At 53.7% G+C, this 22,894-nt stretch overlaps 1 protein-coding gene across 1 annotated transcript in view; it reads right to left on the bottom strand.

Moving 5' to 3' along the window:
* Positions 1-19,727, bottom strand: part of HPCAL1 (hippocalcin like 1) — a 110,384-nt gene extending 90,657 nt beyond the window's left edge. The window contains exon 1 of the mRNA XM_032866839.1: positions 19,456-19,727. The gene's annotated coding sequence lies outside the window, so the exon portion shown is untranslated. The remainder of the gene's footprint in view (positions 1-19,455) is intronic.
* Between the last annotated feature and the right edge of the window lie 3,167 nt (positions 19,728-22,894).

Here is a 22,894-nt window from a genome sequence, read left to right as displayed (position 1 = left end):
AATGGCTGAAGGTAAGAGTACTTACGCCCACGGATGACCGGCAAACTGGTTCCTGTTCCGTCTTAAAAGTACACTAATAAACTAAAACGAACACAGAGCTCTAATACAAACGAGCCCATAGAATCCTCATGCCAGCCTTACCAGGCCAGTACAGTTAACGCAGTGGACGCTGAGGCTCGGAGTGACTTGCGTGGGGCTCACAGGGCCAAGAAACGGAGCCAGGGGAGATCCGGAGGAGCAACGGGCATGGTCCCTCCGACAGCAGGCCCACCACAGCCGCCCAGGGAGCCGTTTTATACATTCTGGGATTATAGAACCAATAGCCACGAAATGCACATTTTGAGATTCTAACACAATCTAGAACACTTGCAAGGATTTCTCCGACTCTCAGCCACGGCTGCAAGTCACAGAGTAATGGGAAGGCGAGGCTGGACTCTGGGTAGACTCATGAGACAGGAGCCCTTGCACACGCTGCATCGGGGCTGGGGTCCCGGGGAAGAGGAGCCCCAGGGCGTGCCCCACACGGGCTCCTCTCCTTGGGGACGCCGCAGCAGAGAGGCTCTGGGCCGTGTCCCTCTAAGATGTGGGGTCCACAGGTCAAAGTAGGGAGCAGCCCCACGTGCTCTGGCCACCCGGACACAAAGCCCGCTCTAGCTGGGTGAGGGAGGGACAGCAAAGACAGCAAGCCGGAGGCCAGAAGGACACGCTGATGTGTTTGCGGGGTGGCGATGGTCCAGCCCAGCTGGAACGCGGGGTGGATCCGGGGGAGGACACGGTGGCCCGCGGCCCAGGCTGAGAGCCCGGAGCATCTGTTAGCAAGCACCAGCCAACTTCAAAGTGCATGGGAGGGGGAAGGGGGGGACAGCGTTCTCTAAAAGACAGAATATGTGTCAAGTGACAGTGCCCCAATTCTCCCCAAAGGGAGAAACGCCCCGTCTCATATATTTGTCAGCACTGCCGCTGAGACGGGAGAATCCCTCACGCAGGACACCCCAGACTTCAGGCCAGCCCTGTGCACTCTCCCCTCGAGTCACAGAAAGCCAGCGGAGCCTAACACACCAGGGAGGGCACCGAGGCTGGGGGCAGAGGTGAAGGGAGGCCCCAGGTCGGCTCACTCCTGGCCCTGGTGTCCAGCCAACATGACCGGACCCCCACCCCCACACCCCCAAAGAGTGGCCTGCCAAGGTTTTGGAGGTCAAGGATAAGAGTGTCAGAGGTCAAGGTGTCCAAAACAGGACCAACCACAGGGTTCCCACCACCCACTTTGAGAGTCTGAGGATGAGAAGATGACACACCAGCCTCCTCCAACACACACTGAAAGCAACCTCCCACCCTCCCCGAGACTCCTGGCGCAGCATCTGCTCATGGCCCCGTGGCCAGTGGCCCCGTGAGGCAGGGACACCCCCTGTGCTTACTCTGAGAAGCAACTCCAAGAAAACGTGGCTAAGTTCATTAAACTCTACATCCCCCAGGCCAGACTGGGAGAGCGCACCTTTCCTCCAGCGCAAACCCCTGCCTTCTGGAATTATTCCACCCCTATGTGCTCACTGGGCACCAGCGGGCAGGCACACCAAGAGGGGGCGTGGCCACAGCAGAGAGGGGACACGGGGCAGCCCACAGCCCACCTGCAGCCCTCAGTCTCACAGGCCTCCGCCTCAGCGGACCGATCAGGCTGTCGCTCTGTCTGGGGTGTGAACGGACTAGTGTGTGGAAGGTGACATAACGGCAGGGCAACAACCTCGTTCCTACAGAGTTTAAGGATCCCCAACTGCGGCAGCATCTCCCAACCATCGCCAGCCCCCCTCCATGGAGCGGAAAGAGGCCCGTGGGGTCTCATCTACAAGGCCCTGGACCGCAGCCCTGCGGAGGCACTAATTAGCACCTGGCAGATGCTTCTGGGCCCTCCTCCCGCTAAGAGAGCAGAGGCTTCATATGCACCGACTGTGTGGGATTTTGACATCCTAAAAGCATGTACATGTTAGGAAGCTTCTTTGCAGGGACACCTCAAAAGAGACATCATGGCGACTCTGGGCCCAGCGTTAGGAACCAAGAGGCCTGGTCAGCTGGAGTCTGGAGGAGGAGGGGGCCAGCTCTGAGCAGGCTTCTGCGGAAGCAGGTGCAGGGAAAGGCTCGGAAGCGTGGGTCCCCAGGGCCTCTGTGGGACACAGCGCCATCTCTACCCAGCACTCAGGAGCCCACGGCAATCCTGGCACGGCTATCTTAGGGCTCTGAGACCTTGGGCAAGTCGCGCTCTGAATCCCAACGTCTGTAAGTCCTTCTCCTGTAAAATAATTATGGCCCCAGAGGCTGGAGCTCCGGAGCAAAATGAAATGAAGCCTGGAGAGCCTTGTCTGTGAACTGAAAGCCCTGAGAAGGTGTGATGATGGCAGCTGGTGGGTTTCATCCGAACAACCCCCCCGACCCCTCCACCCCCACCCAGAATGGAGCAACAGGGCAGGTAAGGTCCCCACTGGCCAGGAGCCAAGATGACAAAGAACAGCACCTTCACCAAAGGGCAGGGAAGACAGACAAAGCGGGACCAGGAGCAGCTCCTTCACCTGCCCTGGGCACTCTTATTCTGGCTTCCCCAAAAGGTCATGACACAGGTAGCGTGGCTGGACTGGGACCTCCTTCCAGAGAGTTCCGCCCCTGCCCCCAGAGACGCAGTCACTCCAAGAGCCAGGCCCCACCAAGAATTCCCCAGGAACAGACCACTCATGACAGAGCGTCGTTGTCATGGCAACCAAAGTCTTAACAACTTTGGCATTTCCACAACCTTTGATTGATCCAGTTCCCAAAATTTACATTACAATGAAACAGTATTTGCATTTAATTTATTTTAATTGGCTTTTACATAACTAAACCTCTGGGCTTCGCCCTGTTAATAACAACAAGAGCGAGGGAGTTTTTCCTAGGCGGACCGAAGAAAGCACCGAAGAAAGCTAATAATTTAGCGTTTTCATGCTTGGAAAAATTCTTCCCTGACTTTCTGGAAGTAGGTTTTTGCTTCAGTCTCCTTTTTTTTCTGAGAAGACAGTAGGACCTTCCCCAGGTTGGAGTTCATCCTTTAGACTATCCTGGCATCACACTGAGAGGGTAATCTGATTCGAATGCTTTCTGTGTCCGTTCAAGGCGTGTGGACGAGTGACAATGGAAGCACAGGTGAGTTCCAAGAGGACCTCCAAGAGGTATCTTCCTCCCCACGGACACATCCCTCCAGCCTTGCGTCCCCGCAGAGAGCAGGCACTGGGGGTGACTGTGTGTCCAATGAATGAATGAGGGCTAATTCTCATGGCCCGCGATCAAGGGCCATTCGGGATGGTGCTGGTTACTCAAGATTTTACTATTTTCATCCTGAGCGAGGTGAGGTTCGAGTATGGAGACAGGGGTGCCTTTCTAGGGCTGAAGTATGAGGGGTACAACTGTGAGGGGCTCAGCCAGGAGCTTTCCTCTGGAGCTGCCTCAGTCCCATCCCGTCAATGCCACTGAACAACCACCTCTGTGGCAAGGGGAGTAACAGCCCCAACGCGCAGCCTAACAGGGAACAGAGAGATGGACGGGAACACATTTGGTCTCCACTCCCCAGGGGACTCTGTGTGCTGGGAAGAAAAACTTACTTTTTCATGCCATTCCCTCTAAAAGATGCTCTGATAATGACAGTAAAATACAGGTGCGCAGGGCACAGGCAGGTGAAAAGGCATAGCTTCTCGAAGCTTCTTGAAGGACATGTGGGGGCTCACCAGGTTGTGGGGGGAGGCGTCCTCTCCTCAAAGGATGAGAGTCAAGGTGAGGGTTCTCTTTCCCCATAACCCAAGAACCAAAAACCTAGACAGGGCACGCCCTGCTTGCTGAACACGTAACTGATCTGAGCCCAGCCTGACGTCTGTATTTGAACAAGTGTTTTTAATCTGACCAGTAAGTTTCCAGGCTGCCTGACATACAATCAGCCAGTGATTCCCCTCCTGGCAGACTTAGAAAGATGGAGAAGATCCAAGAGTCCCAGAGGACGGGTGAGCAGATACAAATTTCCATTTCTTTTGTGAGTCTCGGACAATACGGTTCTCCGGGCCTCTGCTGCGGGCTGACACCTTGCAGGAGGGAAACAGGAACCCCAAGTGGGAGAAGAAAAAGGGCAGAAGACTCAGAATTTGGTTTCGGGGGAGCGGAGCAGGCATAAAGACCCAGCAAGGTAGACCGGCCGAGTTAGACAACCATGGGTCAGGGGCTAGAGGATGTGAATATAAAAAGATTAATTATGACAATGATGGTAACAGTCTTTCCACAAATACAGCACTTTATAGTTTACAAGAGTTCTAATGCCGATTTCTTACAACAATCCGGGGAGGGTGGGTTTTATAATTCCCACGTCAGATGAAGAAAGGGATTCCCGGGGCTGTGTTCCAGCAGACCCAAGGGGACCTGCCTGGGGAAGCAACAGTGGGCGCTGTTTACACCGTGGGAAGGGGAGCAAGATAGGGACCGAGTCCACACAGGTGCCTTTTCTCCTTTGGAAAAGAACAGTTTTTAGAACAGAATTCAGTCCAGTGTCAAGAAGAGACATCTTTAGCGCCACCCCCCACTCCGGGTGGCTCAGTTGGTTAAGCACCCAACTCTTGATTTCAGCTCAGGTCTGGATCTCAGGGTTGTGAGTTCAAGCCCCAGATTGGGATCCAGGGTGGGCACAGAGCCTACTTTAAAAAAAAAACAAAACAAGGGCGCCTGGGTGGCTCAGTTGGTTGAGCGACTGCCTTCGGCTCAGGTCATGTTCCTGGACTTCCAGAATCGAGTCCCGCATTGGGTTCCCAGCTCCTTGGGGAGCCTGCTTCTCCCTCTGACCTTCTTCTCTCTCATGCTCTCTCTCACTCATTCTCTCTCAAATAAATAAATAAAATCTTTAAAAAAAAAAACAAGAAGAGACAGCTCTAGTCTGGGATCACCCTCTGCAGCTTGATGAGGCAGGAAGTCTCCTCGGTGCCCCGGACCCTGGGGGCCTGAGGGTGGTTTTCTCATTCAGATGACAGCATCCTCTGCAGCCATGACCGCTGGTCTAAGCACAGGGTGCACAGAGGCTGGAGTCTGCTGCTTCCTCAACGTCCCCGACGCCCAGTGTGGCCACCAGCTCTGCCCCGTGCCTACCGGCAGCCTCTGCAGCTGTGACAAGGCCACTCGAGGTCCCCGCCAGTCAACAAGCTTGTGCAAAACGAGCCACCCAGTGGTGAGGAGGCACAGGTCCTTGCTTACTACAAACGTGCAGCAGGCAGGACAAAGAGGACATGCCTTCTCTGCGGAAGGAAGCATTCGGCAGGAGAGGGAGAGGGAGGCAGGGAGGCCCGCCACGAGCCTGCAGCTGCTGTTGTGGGAGGCTGTCTGTGGCTCCGTGGCTGCCGGTGGGAGCTGGCTGCCGATCGGCCCAGGGCCCCTCCTTGGCTTCACGCTGGACCTCTCCTGGCTTCACGCTGTCTCCTTATGGGTCACAACCAGAACACCAGCCTGGCAAGGGCAGGGCCCCCAACATCGTGCTCCCTGTTGGTCCCCAGGGCCCAGAGCCCAGCCCAGCGTACAAGACAAAAGAGTAGAACTAATTTGCCGAACTGTAGAGTAATCATCGTTCATGCTAAAGAGAGCATCCCTAGCTTTATTAAAAGATTTTGTTCTGGTTGTGTTTCCAGTAGGTGTTCCCTTGATTTTTTTTTTTTTTAAGTGTTTCTGGCAGGAAAGGCAGGAGCACACAGCATTAACAATTAGACAAACAGAAAGGAGGGCAAAATCATGTCAGAAATCACTAGTCTAAGTCCACAAAACGTATGACCCTTGTTTAGAAAAATTTAATTCACACGCATAATTTCAGAAGTAGAAGTCAGGCTTGCTCCTTTTCCAGGACAACTGGGAAACCACAGGGACACGCCCGGTCTCCATGGTAACCTACCTGTTTCCATTGATTTGGAGGGCTTCCTTCCTGCCTCCATGTGGAATCCTACAATACACTGAGGACCCAGCTTTCAAAAATAATAATTTCTGAACACTGTAGCCAGACTAATTTTTTTTTTTTAAAATATGGGTTCCTTATGGTTAAGATCCTGACATAGTCTACCCGATGTGTACGGAATTTTGCTGACAACTATTTTCTAGCTCAGGATCAGAAATATGGACCTCGGACCATAAAGTTGTGATTTTTTTTTTTTTTTTTAATTTCAAATCCAGGGAACTAAACTATAAGCAGACTCTGAGCTAGGGGCAGAGGCAACATCTGGTATTTCACATTATACGGCCCAGCCACCAGGATCTCTCCCTCATTCTCCCTGAAATCTATCCCTCATGTTAGCCAAGTCCTCTGATGACTGGCCTCAACTTCATAACCTCCCCCTGCTGACTCAGTATCCTGGACTCAGGCAGATCAAACCTCTGGAAAAAAAGCAGCCTAAGAAGCGTCTGGAGCGATGCCACCAAGAGTCAGGCACGGCCCTAACAAGGGCTGCGGGGGTCCTGCTCCCCAGCCAGTAAGGAAAGACGGTCAACCCAATGTCAACCCAACACCAACCCAAGTCAACACAAGGTCCGAGGCCCGAGCAGCACAGGGAGTGGGGAAGACTGGCCTCCAACTGGAAGAGGATGAAGACCAGCGGCTCTGCTCTCAGGCGGGCATGAAGCCAGGGAGGTCAAGGATGGGGAACAGAAAAAGTTATTTTCAAAAAGGGAGCTGAACAGCAGCCTAACCGACAAACAGCAAGGACATCATCCCTGGAGGAAGGCCACTGTGCTTAACACCTGGTGGTGAGAAAAGCAAAGGAAAAGCAGTAAGAGCCGAGACCAGCCATGGGCGGGGTGAGGACACCGACCTCCTCATTCAAACACCCTGGACAGACCCAGTGGGAGCCACAAAGGCTCTTCCAGATCAAGAAACAAAGGGAACCCCCAAATTCGAGCAAGTAAAAAAGAAGCAGCATATTCTCGACCTTAAACAAACTCTACATGTTGCCATGTTGAAATGGTGAATTTCTAAGAAGGCTCACAACATTCTTCTTCAAACCCAGTTAATAAAGTTACTCCGCATGGAATTTAGATGAGATTAGCAAATTCTAATGATGCATTACGATAAATTTCCATTAATTCAAATCATCACAACTATGGAATTCATGGGTTCCAGACAGTCTGACTATAAAAAGAAAGTTTGCTAAGCAAATAACAGGGTAAACAAGGTTATCAGAGGAATGTGTCCTTGGGGTTTCTTTTAAAACCTTTTTTTTCCTTCGAGTTGCAAGAGTAATACACAGCCACTGGTGAAAATTCAGAGTGTAGAGGAATATGAAAAGGCAGGGAAGAGAAACCACTCACGATCTCATCAGACTCAACCACTGCTGAAAGTTCAGTGTAAGCCCTTCTCATGTTTTCTCTTTTTTTCCCTCATAAACATAACTGGAATGAAACTGTCCATATAGTTCTATACCTTGCTCCCCAGCCCTGTATATATAGGAGAAATGCCTAAATTGCTTGTTTTCAACCCCTTTAGCAAAAACCTAGCAGCCTATTACCATAAATGTGCTCATTTCAAAGAATTATTTTTTAAGATTTTATTTGTTTGTTTGTTTGTTTGCTTATGGGGTTGGGGAGAGCACAAGGAGAAGGGCAGAGGGAAAGAAGAGACTCTTGAACAGACTTTGGCCTGAACACAGAGCCCAACATAGAACTCAATCTCATGACCCTGATTGACCTGAGCTGAAACCAACAATTGTCTGTTTAGCCCACTGAGCCGCCCAGGTGCCCCTCAAAGAATTCTCAATAATTACATTAGCTCAATTAATTCAGGAGTTTGTGTTAACACACGCTTTTGTCCAAGAATAACACAATTCCTTGTCTTCTATAATACTCCCTAATTCTCCCTGAGTCATGGTTAATCAAAACAGAAAGTTCAGTCTACCAGTTTGGTGATAATCAGCAGTAAGGGCCTCCCAGCCAGAAGAGAGTTGCACCATTACAAAAAGGAGGGCTCTATCTTCTGCACTGGTTTTCCCTGGGTGTGTCCTCTTAAAGGGATAGTCAACAGCTCCTCAATCAGGCACCAGATCTAGGGCCTGAGAACTTGGCGGCTCCACCGCCAGGCTTCTGTGCTCCCACCAACATTGCTCACCACCTTTGCACCATGAGCCCATCCTCTTAGTTCATATACAGCACAGGTCCTGGGACAGGAAGTTATAGGAACGTGTTGAATGACAGAGGGGTGGATAAAACATACAGAGGTCACCTCCCCAAGTTCAGTATCCTCTGACCTTCCCCTTCCTTCTCATCTGTGCTCCATAGGCTTGTCCCTCTACAGGACCAGCTTTTTCTGAATCAAGGTGCTGGCCCATGAAATAGCACTTACTAAGGTGTCTGTGCTTTCTAGAACGTTCATTTTTTTGCAGTCAGTTGAGCTAGGAAAATTCTCTCCATGCTTATGTTGGGTGTACCCTATAACTCAAGTTTACATTTTTATTTTTTAAGATTTTATTTTTAAGGTGCATCTGAGTGGCTCAGCTGGTTAAGCTTCTACCTTCAGCTCAGGCCGTGATCTCTAGGTCTTGAGATCGAGCCCGGCATTGGGCTCCCTGCTCAGTGGGGAGTCTCCTTCTCCCTCTCCCCCCTGCTCGTACTGTCTTTCTCCCCCTCAAGTGAATAAATAGAGTCTTAATAGAAAAAAAGATTTTATTTTTAAGTAATCTCCACACCCAATGTGGGGCTCGAACTCACAACCCTGAGATCAAGAGTTGCATGTGCCATGGACTGAGCCAGACAGGTGCCCCTCAAGTTTACATTTTTAAACATTTTTCCTGAACTGTAGAGCTGACAGAGAATGCAGAGATTACCTAGTCCCAAGCTCCATTCGACAAACCAAGAAACTGAGATCTAGAGAGGAAAAACCACTCATGCGAAGTTAAAGCCAGACACCGACAATCAGATGGGGCTCATTCCACCAGCCCAGAAAGCCCTGATGGTTTCTACACCGCGGTGCTGCAATTTTAGCGAATGGGAAAAACACTTGCCATCAGTGATGAGCACAGAAAATAGTGCTGCCCCGCCAATCACACATCCAGCCTGCAAAGCAGGCCCTTTTGGCAAAGGCGTTGAGGTTAAATACTTCAACTCCCCCACCATCCTCCCGCCGAGGGAAGGAAGCCGTGGTTTAGGCACACATCTGGGCATCCACTGTGTTCCAGGTTCTATGCCAGAAATGGGGGCCCATGGAGGAGAAATCCACAAGGTTCTACATGCAAAGAAGCCCACTGCCCTAGGAGAGGCAGAAAAGCACAGTGCACAACCAGGGAGGTGAGGTTCCAGCCAGCACTGGTGAAGAGGGCCAGCAAAGGGCCTACACAATACAACAGGGGCCAAATTTATCCTCCCTGGAAGGGCCGTGTGAAGCTCAACAGAATAGGAAGCACTGGGTCTCTCCTGGGCCTGCAGGCAGGTGATTTCTCAGTCGAGGAGACTTACTGGAATTGGCTCATGCGACTTTGGACGCTTAGGAGTCCCACAACCTCCCAACCGCAAGCTAGAAACCCAGGAAAGCTGGTGTTATTCAGTCCAACTCCAAAGGCCCAAGAATCAAAGGAGCTGATGGTCTAAGTGTCAGTCCAAGTCCAAAGGCCGGAGAACCAGGAGCACTGATCTCCAAGGACAAGGGAAGACAGACACTCCAGCTCAAGTAAAGCAAATTCCACCTTCCCCCTCATTTTTGTTGTATTCAGGCCCTCAGGGGATTGAATGATGCCTGCACACAGCGGGGAAGGGGGTCTTCCTTATTCAGTCTACCAATTCAAATGCTTATCTCTTTTTTTTTTTTTTTTAAATCAGAGAGAGAGAGGGAGAGAGAGCCAGCGAGCACAGGCAGAGAGAGGCAGCAGAGGCAGAGGGAGAAGCAGGCTCCCTGCCGAGCAAGGAGCCCGATGTGGGAATTGATCCCAGGATGCTGGGATCATGACCTGAGCCGAAGGCAGAGGCTTTAACCCACTGAACCACCCAGGCATCCCACAAATGCTTATTTCTTCCAGAAACATCCTCACAGACACACCCTGAAATACAGTTTTACCAGTTATGTGGGCATCCCTTGGCCAAGTCAAATTGACACATAAAATTAACCATCACAGGTGGGATTTTTCCAAGAATATTCCAGATCAACGAGTCTTGTGAAGCCTTTGTTAGAGTAACAATCCATCACCCACCCATTTGGGTTCTCTATGCCTACCATCATCTTGTACTAACTCTCCTCATTACCCTCCTAACAGTAGGTGTCCCCACACAACCTGTCGGCAAAGAACAGCTAACTCAACAGAAATGGGCTCTATGAAGCAGTGACCCAAACATGGTGGTGTTGATGGCAGTGGTGAAGGTGATGATGACGATGACGGTGATGGTGGTAACGGTGACAGTGATGACTTTAAGGAGGATGATGATGGTTATGGCAGTGACGATGGTGGTGATATTGATGGTGATGATGGTGGTGATGGTAATGGTGGTAATGATGGTAGTGATGAGGAGGAGGAGGAGGAAGGTGATGGTAATGATAGTGATGGTGGTGATGGCAGCGATGAGGAGGAAAAGAATGATGATGGTGATGGTGGTAATGATGGTGACGATGGTGATGGCAGTAATGACGATGGTGATGACAGTGATGAGGAGGAAGAAGAGAATGATGATGGTGATAGTGGTGGTGATGGTGATGATGATGGTGATGGTGGTGATGATGACGATGGGATGATGATGGTGAGGAGGAGGGAAGGAAGAGGAGGGTGATGGTAATGATGGTGATGATGGTGATGAGAAGAAAGAGAATGATGATGGTGATGGTGGTGGTGATGGTGAGAAGGAAGAGGAAAGTGATGGTGGTGGAGAGGGGGATGGTGGTGATGAGGAAGATGATGGTGATGGTGGCGATGACGGTGAGGAGGAGGGGAGGAGGATGGTGATGACAGTGATGGCGGTGATGACGGGGATAGTAATGGTGAGACTGATAACACGAGTGTGCTGGGAAGCCAGCATGTGGCCCAGGATAAAGCACAGGGGAAGGGGAAATGGGCCACAGTGAGATCTTCACGCTGCTTGGGGGTCCCTGGCCGAGAGGACCTGGAATTCCTCACCTGTGCTACAAACCCCCTCCCCCTACTTCCTCCAAGACAGCAAAAATCACTCCCAAATGCATGAGCTTTCTCCTCACAGCTAGCTCTGAAAACAATAAGCCAGGCCATTTGTTTTGAGGGCAGATAATAGCGTATCACCAAGAACATAAGCTAATAAAAGCAGCAATTCTTTATCCCACCTTCAGAGAGAAAGAGGAGGGACAAACACACCCCAGAGAATAAGAATGGACCCTAAGGGCCAAAGGTGCAGCGTGAACGAAAGCCGAGCCTCAACACTGTCCCAGGCCTCTTCCTACCTTCCCGTACTTACAAGAAAGACACCCAAAGACGGCAAAGCAGCCAACAGATTTCGTCTCCCACCCTTGGAAGCCGAGCCAGACTGTCCAGGCTGCGTCACCAAGCATGGGATTGGCACTGCATGACTGAGGATTTTTAATAAAGGCTTATTCCTGCCACTGCCGCCCCACGCTTTGGAGAGGGCTGAGAGAGAGAGAGCGAGAGAGAGAGAGCCACCAGTCCTGCCCACCCACAGCCCTGCCTTGGGCCCACGGTTGGGGCACAGGCTTTTCTAGACATCCCACACTCACTCTGGCAGGAGTGACTCCCCAGCCCCACATGTAAATACAGAAAATCGTACGATGTTGGAAATGATTTGTTTTTAAACCCAGATGATTGATTTTGAGAGGTTCTCGCTTCCCTCCAAAAATGGATTGCAGCACGGCAAAGGGAAAGGATGGGAGTGACAGGGAAGGGTGGGGAGCTGTCGTCAATTCTATTTTCTGGAAACGTCTGTTAAATGCACAGGAAGGAAGCAGGGACTTGAGCATTTTGCTGCTGGAGGGGGAAAAAACGTGCTGTGATCCAGACACACAGCCACAGAGAATGGAAACGCTGCCGGTGTTCCCAAGAGTCTCCAGGCACACTAGCACGCTCGCAAGCCAACCCAAAAAATGGTTCCAACCACTCTTGGAGGCAAGGGATCAAGAGATCAGGGCCTCCCTGGGTCTGAGGAACAACCTACCTAGATCTGCAGAATGACCTCGCCTAGATCACTTTGGGCAGCCCCCAGAGTGCACCACGGCTGTGTCAGAGACCCTCAGAAAGGCTTCTGAGAAGACATGAGCTGGGCAATCCAAGATGGCAGCTCCCTGACTTCCAAATCATGGCCCGCACCAGCTCCCTTCCGGGAGCCTTCACACACACGCACAGGCTCTCACAACAAATGCTTTGCTCCTACAGTCTGGGTCAAAAGGTGCCTAATAAACCTGAATATGAGAAGAAAACCTTAGTGGCAGAAGAGGAACGCCTCCAGGGAACGTTAAATAGCAGTAATGGCCGCCACTTAACCACAGAAACGTGACTAGTTGATGACTCCACCACGACAACTCTACATCCACGTCCCACGTGACAGTCTAATGTGGCCACGGAATCCCTTCATGAACAGGCTCAGAAAGCGTCACCCAGAAGATAAATGACGGAACAGAGCCTGACTCAAACCCAGGCCTGCCGGACCCCAACATCCGCCATCTTCCGAAAGACACAAGACACTCTTGCTGTCTACCAAGAAAGTTCTCTGCCTCAGCGGGAGAGAAACACCATTTGTGCTTTCTTTTAGTTTTGTTTTTTAGCCCTATTGGAGATCTTTCCTTTTGTTTTTGTTTTTTTAATTTTGTTAGTTAACAGACAGTGAAGAGAGACCATTTGGGACCCAGTGGCCTACACACCCGACCCAGATCTACCTGTCTGTACATTTCTGTGACTCAATTTGCAATCTGCAAAATGGGTCTTCTCCTCTGCTTTTCCTTGAGGAACAAAAACAACCCAAGAAGGGAAGTTCTTCTGAAACTCACAACCCAGGCAAGTACGCTCCCCTCCCAGGGCCCCTGTCTGTCTACCTCCCGGGAGACCTCCCTGCGCCCACACACACTTACGTCACTGCTACCCCGTCAGCTGTGAGCCAAGTACTGGGGCAAATGGAGACGCGGCATGCACCACTCATGCCCTACAAGGAACTTCCATGGCTTGGAGACCCTGACAAGAGAAACTGAACATCACTCTGGGAAAAGCCCCAGAAGGGTAGATCCTGGCTACCAAACACAGGTGGGAGAGAACTTGACCTGGCTTCATTCTTGGTTCTTCTCCTTGCCCAAGGTTTTCGGAGAGTTGGTGTGCTCCAGGCATCCTAGATTTTCTCATTTAAAAAATGGGTGTAGAGTGCCTGGGTGGCTCAGTGGGTTAAGCCTCTGCCTTCGGCTCAGGTCATGATCTCAGGGTTCTGGGATCGAGGCCTGCATCGGGCTCTTGATTCATGAAGCGGGGAGTCTGCTTCCCCCTCTCTCTCTGCCTGCCTCTCTGCCTACTTGTGATCTCTGTCAAGTAAGTAAATAAAATCTTTTAAAAATTTGTATATAAATAGATAAATAAATAATGGGTTTGACCCCTTTTGCCTCACTCTGTACTTTAAATCCGAACCCCCCTGCGGGATACCCGGGAGCCCACAAAAGAAATGGGGGGGAGCAACTTCACCTGAGCGCAGAGCAGCCAACAGGCCCTGGGAGCAGCCCAGGGGCCCAACGCTGCGCTAGGGGAGGGATGGGGGCCAGAAGGACCAAGTCAGGGCGTCAAAGAGCTGGCCCGCCCACCTGCGGGCAAGCACCCAGCCTCTTTGATCAGCCTGAGGGAGCAACCAATTCTCAATGGAAAACTCCAGGAAAGCCTCAAGGAGAAGGCCCTGCAGCCAAATCTATAACCGAGAGGGAGGAAGAAAAGGCAGATATAGAGACAGAAAGCCCATTGGTGGTTGCCTGGGGATGGGGGCGGGGACAGAGAGTGACAGTAAACGGGCAGGAGGGAGCTTTCTGGGGTGATGCAAAGGTTCTAAAACTGGATTGTGGTGACGGCTACACAATTCTGTAAATTTACTGAAAAGTACTGGATTGTACATTTGAAATGGGTACACTTCACAGTATATAAACTGTATCTCAATAAAGCTGTTAGTTAAAAAGATTTTTTTTCCCCCAAGGATGAGTAGGAGTTTAGCCGATAAAGAAGTCTGGGTGGGAGAGAAGAAAGGCAGGTGCTGTGGCAACCCCACCAGGCTCACCCTCCTGGTCCCACCTCCCCCCAGACACCTGCACCCCTTCTAGCACAGCTGGGAGCCAGCACCCCCCCACCCCACCCCCTGCCCGCCCCCCAGCCCAGGGGGAGGAGCTTCCTTGGAGCTCTTATCAAAGTCTGAGGGCTCCTCAGGCCGGCTCCCCAACCCGCAGCCCAAGCTGGGCTCTGGCAGGAAGGAAGCCTGGGTCTGGGTTTCAGAGTCCGGCTTGGAGCAAGGCACCCAGCAGGTGTCTTACAGAGCAAGAGCATGAACTTGGGGTGGGGAGGAGTGGGGGTGGGGGACTCGGGGGGCGGGGACCATAGTGTAGAGTGAGATGACAAAATCTGTTTCCCACAGTGATCTGATGACAGCAATGACCCAGGTGGAAGCAGGGCCCCAGGATAAGGGATAAGAAAGCTTGGCCCTGTAGAGACAGGAGTCGTGGGGTTGGAGAGGAGGGCTAGGGCCTCAGAGGACTGACCGACTCAGCATTCCTGGATGAAGAAAAGAGGAAAGAGCCCAGAAACACTCCTGAGATTTCTAGCTGTACTGAACGAGTAGGCAAGAGGCAATCTACAACAGGCAGAGGGACCCGCCTGGAGGAAAGTTCTAGGCTCTGCTTTGATGTGGAGCAGCACGGAGCGTGTACCACAGGCCTGGGTCTGAGTGTGGGGAGAACTCAGGTCTGCTCACCTGCCAGCGCACAGACGTGAGCCCAGGTGAGAGGAGAGCACGTAGAACGGTGCCTAAGGGACCCCTCCCAGCCGAAAGAGGCACAAAGCAAAGGAAGCTTCCAGCTGGGGCATCAGGGTCCCGAGGCAATCTAGGGAGATTCCCACGGGAACCGCACACCCCCCAAAGCCTTCTTCCTGTCTGCAGATCACGGCAGCCTCACCCGGGGAATGCAAACTTAACTAGCCTGAGTGCTTCTTAGCCAAGGGTCACCGACCCATCCCTCGCTCCTCAGAAACTTCTCATCGTCAGGTGAGGCAGGTGGGACTGATGCCAGCACCTCGACCCGTCTCCTGGCTTCCTGCCAACCTGAGCTGCACCTCAAGAGCTCAAAGCAACAGATATCTGGAAAACACGGCTGCTGGATTAGCGGGGGAGGGCGGGGTGCACTTGGCTTATGAAGGTAAATGAAGGGGCACCCGGGGGGCTCAGTCAGTGAAGCGTTTGCCTTCAGCTCGGGGGTCGTGATCTCAGGGTCCTGAGATGGAGCCCCGAAGCGGGCTCCCTGCTTCAGCAGGGGGCGTCTGTCTCTTCCTCTCTCTCTGCTCCCCGCCCCCGCTCATGCGCTCCCTCTTGCTCGATTGCTCTTGCTCTCAAATAAATAAATAAAATCTTTAAAAAAAAAAAAAAAGGTAGATGAAAAGAGCCCCAAGAAGACATCTTTGCCCACCTGATGCCAGCAGGGGAGGGCTGCGACAGGAAGAGCCTGGGATCTCTCCGTAAGTGTCTTTAGTTAGTCATGCCTCATAAGTACAGAGATATGAAGCTTTGCCTCTGAAATTCAATTATACTTGAAAGGACATGGCCAAGGCAGGGCTCTCTTAAAGGATTTACTGTGCCTTCCTGATGATAAAAAAAAAATAATTCTTTAGACTTGCACCTTGCTCATCAGTGCCTAAGAAACGTTCACCTGTCAAACCACACTGATTACCGGAAGTTACATTAAAACCCATGCCACTAGACTCCAACCTTTTTTTTGGGGCGGTGGGGGGTGGAAAGTGATTTGAAAGAAACATTTACCCCCCCCATGGAGCAAGCGTCACCGGGACAGCCCCTAAGCCTATTCTGCTATCTCCATATACCACTACCTGTCATCCCCTGATTAGAAACTAAACCCAAAGGGAAGAGGACAAGAGCCATGTGAGATGCACGGCCTTATGTGTGGGCGGGGGAAACACCAAAGAAATCCAATGAGACTGTAGGAGAATGGTGAATCCCAAGGTAGACAGAGCACGGTAAGTGACCTCCTTCCACAAACACAATGACATCCGGGACTGACACACTAGCAAAACACACCTAATCCCCCACTGATCCCAGGCTGGCGACTCACAAATTGGAAAGACTGTCCCCTCACAAACAAGCTTGGTTTAGGGCTTGCTGGCACGCTCAGTTCTAACACAAACTTGATCCTCATCTAGATAAAATGTCAGTCACCAAACAGCTTACCCCGTAGTGCCAAGTAACTGTGGGGCTCCTTAATAGTATCCCGGATTAACACCAGTCCCCAAATGACCTGAGCGCTTTTGTCACTTACAAGTGGCCATACAAGGTCCCAGGATAAGTTGGGACCGGGGAAGGACCACAGGCGTAAGGGGGAGACAGACTACTTGATACACAAACGCTCAATAGGGTATTCTATGGGAAAAAGCAAGCCTTACAAGTAAGTGTGCACATGGAGCCAAAAAAGGCAGTGGGTCCAAGCCCCCCACCCCCCGGGACCCCCCCCCCAAAAGACAGCACTACTGCTTTACCAGGATGAAACTCCAGAGCAGCTCCAGGTAGAGACAGAGCTCAGGAAGGAGGAGGCCCCCATGGGGACTGTGCACTAAGGTGAGGCCACTCCCTGGCCCTCAACAGCTTGTATTTCTAATTCTGCACAGCCCAGTGGCCAGAAAGGGGCATTAAGATAAAATTCTGAAGGCATTAGTCTGAGCTCCTTTCTATCTCTTAGAGTTTCCCTCTAGAGGGCTTACTGGAAATGAATGGATCACCGGCTCAGGTTTGGGCAAATCTCTGTTCTTCTGGGGGTCTGACCTGTTGTTTCTCCACAAGTCTGCGCTTCCAGGCATCTGATGGCCAATGCCAGGTGTCCCAAATTATTATCGCACGTTGACATCTATTTTTCACCTTTTGGAAAGCATCCAAGTGGGACCCGAAGGGAGCAGGCAAGGCTAAAAGTCAGCACATCCCATGGCAGGCAGGCCAGGCGGGAGGCAGAGGCCCCGGGCCTTCCCTCCGGCACATTATCCAACAAAACCTCAAGAGCTCAGTAATTAGAGGCGCTCTCAAAAGTGAAACAGAAATAGATCTAGGGCCGAAGCACTGGTTTGCTTGAGACAAAGGGCTGGTTTTAAGCAGGAAAATACAAAACAGCAACCCCAACAACAAACAGCCCAGCTTTTGGTCTGTCTTCTGAGCTAAGAAAGCCAGCCCGATTTTTTTTTCCCCATTATTACTCAATCTGATTATGGGGAAGACAGTAGGATTCAGATGAAAAGCCCTTTTCTCCTCTAGGTTATAAAATCATTTTCTGCAACAGAAAAAAAGCAGGTTGCATTCTAAGTGTGCCCCTCACACCCAATCGGATGAACACTTGGCTCCTCCAGGTCCCCCGGCCCGCCGTCACCGCTGAGACCTCAGCCTTTGGGGCCGGCCAAAGAGAGACCAAGCAAGAGCTTTCTGCTCCTGTGTCATAAAATCCTGCAAAGGATTCCAGCTTTCCTGAGCACACCCACGGCGGGCAGGTGACCCCGGGAGACACATCCCATCCCTAGGCACAGCCCTGCTGCTCAGCCCCACGCCCCCCCATGCCCCCTCCAGGCCTTTGCTCCATTTTGAGAAAACCATGCACCATGCCCTCCGCAACTCCCATCGAGAAAGCTTATTTGTTTTTCCGACTGGGAAGGGTCCTGAGAGGAAGAAAGAAGCCACAGCGATGGAGGGAAGGAATCACCAGCTCTGGCAGAAGGCAGCAGGCCAGCGCGGGCCAGCTGGCCCCGCTGGGTCTCGAAGGCGCGATGCTGCAGTTGGCAGGACTCTCCCTGAGAGCAAATCGTGGTTCCAGGGTGTGCGTGTTCACTGCAGTTCAGTGTTACGTAGTAGTAGGCTTCGAACTAAATATTTTAAAAAAATTAAGGTGTAGAACTAGGAGGAAGGATCCCCCGGACCCCTGGGCTCCTGCGTAAGGCTGATCAACAGAACCGCCCTCGGGTGGATGGGGGGAGGGTCGGAGGGTCCTACTCCGAGGCCCCAGGCAGGACTTGCGGTCCTGGCAAACACCCTCCTCTAGGAGGACTCGGTATCGGCCGGAGTCAAGGGGATGGCGTTCAGCTTGACCAGGCCCGGCCAGGATGCCCTGGGAGCCCGAGGTCCGTCTCTGCGGGGAGCGCCACTTTCACGCCCTGACTCTGTGAGCCGCAAGCCCCGGGGACTAGGCACTTGTTGAACAAAAAGGCTCCCGACTCATTCAGCAGCCGCCGCAGTTGGCCAGGAGAGGGACCCCCAGCTCGGGCGCGGGAGCCTTCCCTGCTGCACGCCCGAGGCGGCGCCGCCAGGGAGGTGCGGCGAGCAGGCAGCGCAGCCGGCAGCCTAAACTTTCTCGAATCTCGGTGCTTCGCGGTTAAGTTGGGGGCGTGATGGGTGGGGGTGGGGGGCAGGGGATGCAATAGCCCCACCCAAGATAAAGAATTAAATAAGGGTTAAAAAAAAAAAAAGAGGCACCAATTGACACTAATTGAATTAACTTAGCACCTACTATGTGCCAAGCAGCGGGCCAAGAGCCATCTTTGATGCGTTCTCCTTTAAATGTCACGGCAGACCCCGGGGGAGGAACTGTCCCCATTTGCTAGAGAAACCTCTACCAGAGAAGGTGGCGTGTCTGGCCCAGGTCGCAGTGCGGGTCACGGCGAGGCCAGGGCTCCTAACTCCGGAGCACGGCTCTGTCCGTCGCCCCTCGGCCTAGTGGGGAGGGAGCAGATGGCCGCCGAGCCGGTCCCCTACCCTGGCCGGAGCCCACCTGCCACCCACGTGGGCCGCACGGACCAGCCCCCCAGGGGGGCTAGCCCACGCTGCCCCAGAGGCCCGCGCTAGCTCCTTCGGATGCCAGCTGTCCCCGGGGCCCCTGGAGCTCCGCACTGCGCCGGCCGGCGGGGGACAGAGGGCTCCGCACGCAGGGATGGACTGCCCACGCCCACCCCGCTGCCCGCGCCCCACGCGCAGCCGCTCACACCAGCCACCCGCCCCGCACCCGTCCCCACCAGCAACTGCGCCCGGACACACAATTCCACAAACGCAACCCCAAATGTGCACACCCACAGTACACGCGGATCCCCACGAGGATACGCCATTCCAGGGATACACCACCGTCCGCGGTCACCCACAACTCTACGACGCAAACACAGGCACCCCCAACACACACGCGCGCGGACACACACACACACGCAGAGAGCCCGGTCGCAGCTCACGCCGGTGCACACGCCCGCACTGCCCGCAGCCGGCAGTCCCCTGCTGCCCTACCTGCTCCGGCGCAGGACGCGGTCCGCCGGCTTCCCGAGCCCAAGTTCGGCGCAGCTGGTGCTGGGGCGGGCGCGGGCCGCTGCCCGGGACGAGCGCGCCGAGGCCGGGAGGGTGGCTAGGAGCGCGGGCCTCTGTGCGCCCGCAGCCTCCGCGCCGGCCCTGTGCTCATCGCCTCCCAGAAAAACAAAAGGAAGCCGGCAGCGAGGGAGGGAGCGAGGGGGAGACGCCCGCCCGTCCGCCGGTCCGCCCGTCCGCCGCCTGCAGTCACCGCGGCCCGCCCGCCAGCACCGGGAAGGAAGGGACTTGAAGGCGGGACCCGGAGGCGGAGGCCGGGGGCGGGGCGTGCGGCCGGGGCTGGCGCTCAAGTTTCCTGCGGACCCGCCCCCGCCCGGCCACGCCCCCAGACTTGGCCCCGCCCACCAAGCCCGCTCGAGTCGCGCCCCTGTCCCTAACCACGCCTCTTGCTGGCCCTCGGGTGCCCGGCCTCGGAGCCGTCCGAGCCGGGTTCCTCGCTGCGCTTTAGCGCGCTCTCCGCCCAGCCTAGGCTCTGACCCGGCCCCAGGCCTGGTGGTTTTCGGGGCAGGAGCGGAGCTGAGCACCGGTTCCGCCTCCCTAACCCTTGGCCTCTGGCCTGCGGGTGTGGGAGAGGCGGGGAGGCGGCACCGGGAGGGACCAGCTCGGCGCCCACTCCCCCGCCTCCCCGGTCCTCTGCAGGAAGTGTGGCCCAGAAAGGGAAGAGGCCGGATTCGGCCCAGGCCGCCTCCCGGCGCCCTCTGGCCCCCTCGCCGCCAGGCCCCTGAGCTGTTACCACCAGCCTTCCCGCGCCTCTTTCTGGGAAGGAGCTGAGGACCCGGAGGAGGGACACCTGAGTTCCAGTTCTGGTTGCCTTTTTCGGTTCTGGGTGATTTGGGCGAGTCCCCGAGACTCCGGAGGGCTTGGTTTCCCCGTCTATAAAATGGACGGGAGGAGGAGCAGGCTTCTTCTGGTCCTTCCCTCCCCGACATGCTGTGGGTCTTCCGTCTCTGCTGAGGAAGGGGTTTGGTGGACATCTCGGTCCCAGGGACAGGTGGCCTGGGAGTCAGGGAGGGAGACCTGTGTTTCCTACGGACTTCCTCTGTCCCCCTTCGAAGGCACCTGCACAGAGGGAAGGAATAAGGGACTGTGCTTCCCAGAGCCTCTCACCCCAGTAGCTCCGGAAAATCTGGGCCCTGGGAAAAGCAAACACATACCCACACCCACCACTACCACCACCGCCCACCCCAAATATCCCCGAAGAAAGGTAACCACAGAAACAGCCCTGAATGTGGAGCTGGGCGTTAGTGTTAGGCTGAGACAGACTGTCTTTCTGGCATCTGCAGGGGAAAACTCAAATCCTCCTGCAAAGCCTCCTCCACAAAAACACCGCGAGTGAACTCCCACTCCACGGGAGGCTGCCAGGAGGAATGTTGGTGGGCGGCTGGGCAGGAAGAGAGGGGCCGGCAGGCCAGGTGGTCTGAGAGCCCAGACCCCTCTCTCAGCAAGCAAATGGCAAAACCAGCCCCACAGGGAGTTAGTCTCCTAGGCAGCCCCGCTGTGGGGATTAAATGCAATAGTGACAGTGAGAGTCAGCCGTGTGGGGCTGTGGTGAGGTCACACGGAATGGCTCTGGTACCCAGGGGCAGCATCTCTCCTTCTCCGCAGACCAGGGGCCAGGGGCACTGAGCAGCCTTCCTCTGTCTGTGTAGAGGGTAGGGCTGTAGGTGAGAACCACCCACCTGCCAGTCAAGCCCAGGCCCGTCAGCCGGGTGACCACAGATACTGGGTTCAGTGGCGTAGGTCACGTTCTGCTGTGGTCACACGTAAGACCCACTTCTCACTCGGGCTATGCTTTGACGCCAGGTCAGGGTGCACGGGGAAGGCTCCTCACGGGCGTTCTTCCGTCTCAAGATTCCGCCAACATCTCTTCCATTTCGAGATTCTTCTTTCAGGGCTTCTGAGGAACCGCTGCCCCTTGACTTCCAGCCAGCAACAAGGGAAGAGATCGTGCTGGTGGCGGGGGGGGTGGTATTGGGGGTAAGGGGGGGTTTCAGGGTCATCGGGAGCCAGGCCTAGAGGAGGCACACATAACATGGGTCCGCATTCAGGAACCAAAATTAGTCACACCGGGCTACCTGGCTGCAGGGGTCTGGGAGAAAACCATGGAGTGGGTGAGCACGTCGCCATGCCTCTACCTCTGATTCAGAACATCTAAAGGAGGAGTGTCTCCCTCAGGTGGGAGACAACCTGACCTCTTCCTTTCATTCTTGCGGGCCATGCAGTAGTGATCAGTGGGTACTTCTGAATTTAATAAACTAGAGCAAAGCAACAAGCAAACACAGGATATGGTGCCCTGTGAGTGTCCTGGGGCTGCCGTAAGGAAGTACCCCAGGCTGGCTGGCTCAAACCAAGACGTTTATTATCTCAGAGTTCTGGAGGCTGGGAGGTCCAGGATCCGTGTGTCGGCAAGGTAGGTTCCTTCTGAGGGACCTGAGGGGAAATCTCTTCCAGGCCTCTCCCGATTTCCATCAGGGGCTGCTTGGCTTACAGATGGCCATCTTCTCCCGAAGTCTTCCTGTCATCGTTCCTCTGTGTGTGTCTGCCTCCGTGTCCAAATTCCCCCCCCCTTGTGTAAGAACACCAGTCATACTGGATTAGAGCCCGTTCTAATGAGCTTGACCATGGGCAAAGACGCTGTTTCCAAGCAGGGTCATGTTCACGAGTACCAGAGATTAGGACTTCAACATCTTTATGGGGGAACAATTCAACATGTAAGAGGTGGCCTGCTCTATATACAATTTGTCTTCCATGCCATGGCTATAAACAATTTAAGTCAGGAATGAGCCTCATTATTCGTAATAATAACTGACTTAGGGCACCTGGGTGGTTTAGTCGGTTAAGCGTCTGCCTTCCTCGAAGGTCATGATCCCAGGGTCCTGGGATCAAGTTCCGCATTGGGCTCCCTGCTCCGTGGGGATCCTGCTTCTCCTCTCCCTCTGCCTGCTGCTCCCCGTGCTTATGCTCTCTCTCTCTCAAAATAAATAAATAAAATCTTTAAAAATAATAATGATAATCCTATCTAAGGAGGTCCTTTCCAATAACCAGGGTTCTAGCCCACAGGCCCCTGCTTCTGAAAGCTTGAAGAAGTGAAGGCCCACTCGTCTCCAGGTCCTCTTTTGACTCTGGTCCTCTGTGTCACTGTAACTGCAGAGGGGAGAAGTGTGGCTGCTGGGAATGGAGTGGACCGTGCTCCCTTGGGCTAGATACAGCCCTCTGGCTGCCCACCCTGCCCCTGACCCTAGAAGTGCAACCCGGAGACACAGTCAGAGAACATGCTGGCGGCACCAACAGCCAGACTTGCTGGGATGGCTGGATCCTGCCCGGGGTCAGCATGGATCAGAGGCTGATCAGGGAAATGGGAGGG

This window comes from Lontra canadensis, unplaced genomic scaffold (genome assembly GCF_010015895.1).
Source record: "Lontra canadensis isolate GAN:19392208 unplaced genomic scaffold, GSC_riverotter_1.0 scaffold32, whole genome shotgun sequence".
Taxonomy (NCBI): domain Eukaryota; kingdom Metazoa; phylum Chordata; class Mammalia; order Carnivora; family Mustelidae; genus Lontra; species Lontra canadensis.
This window is presented reverse-complemented; position numbering and strand designations above follow the sequence as displayed.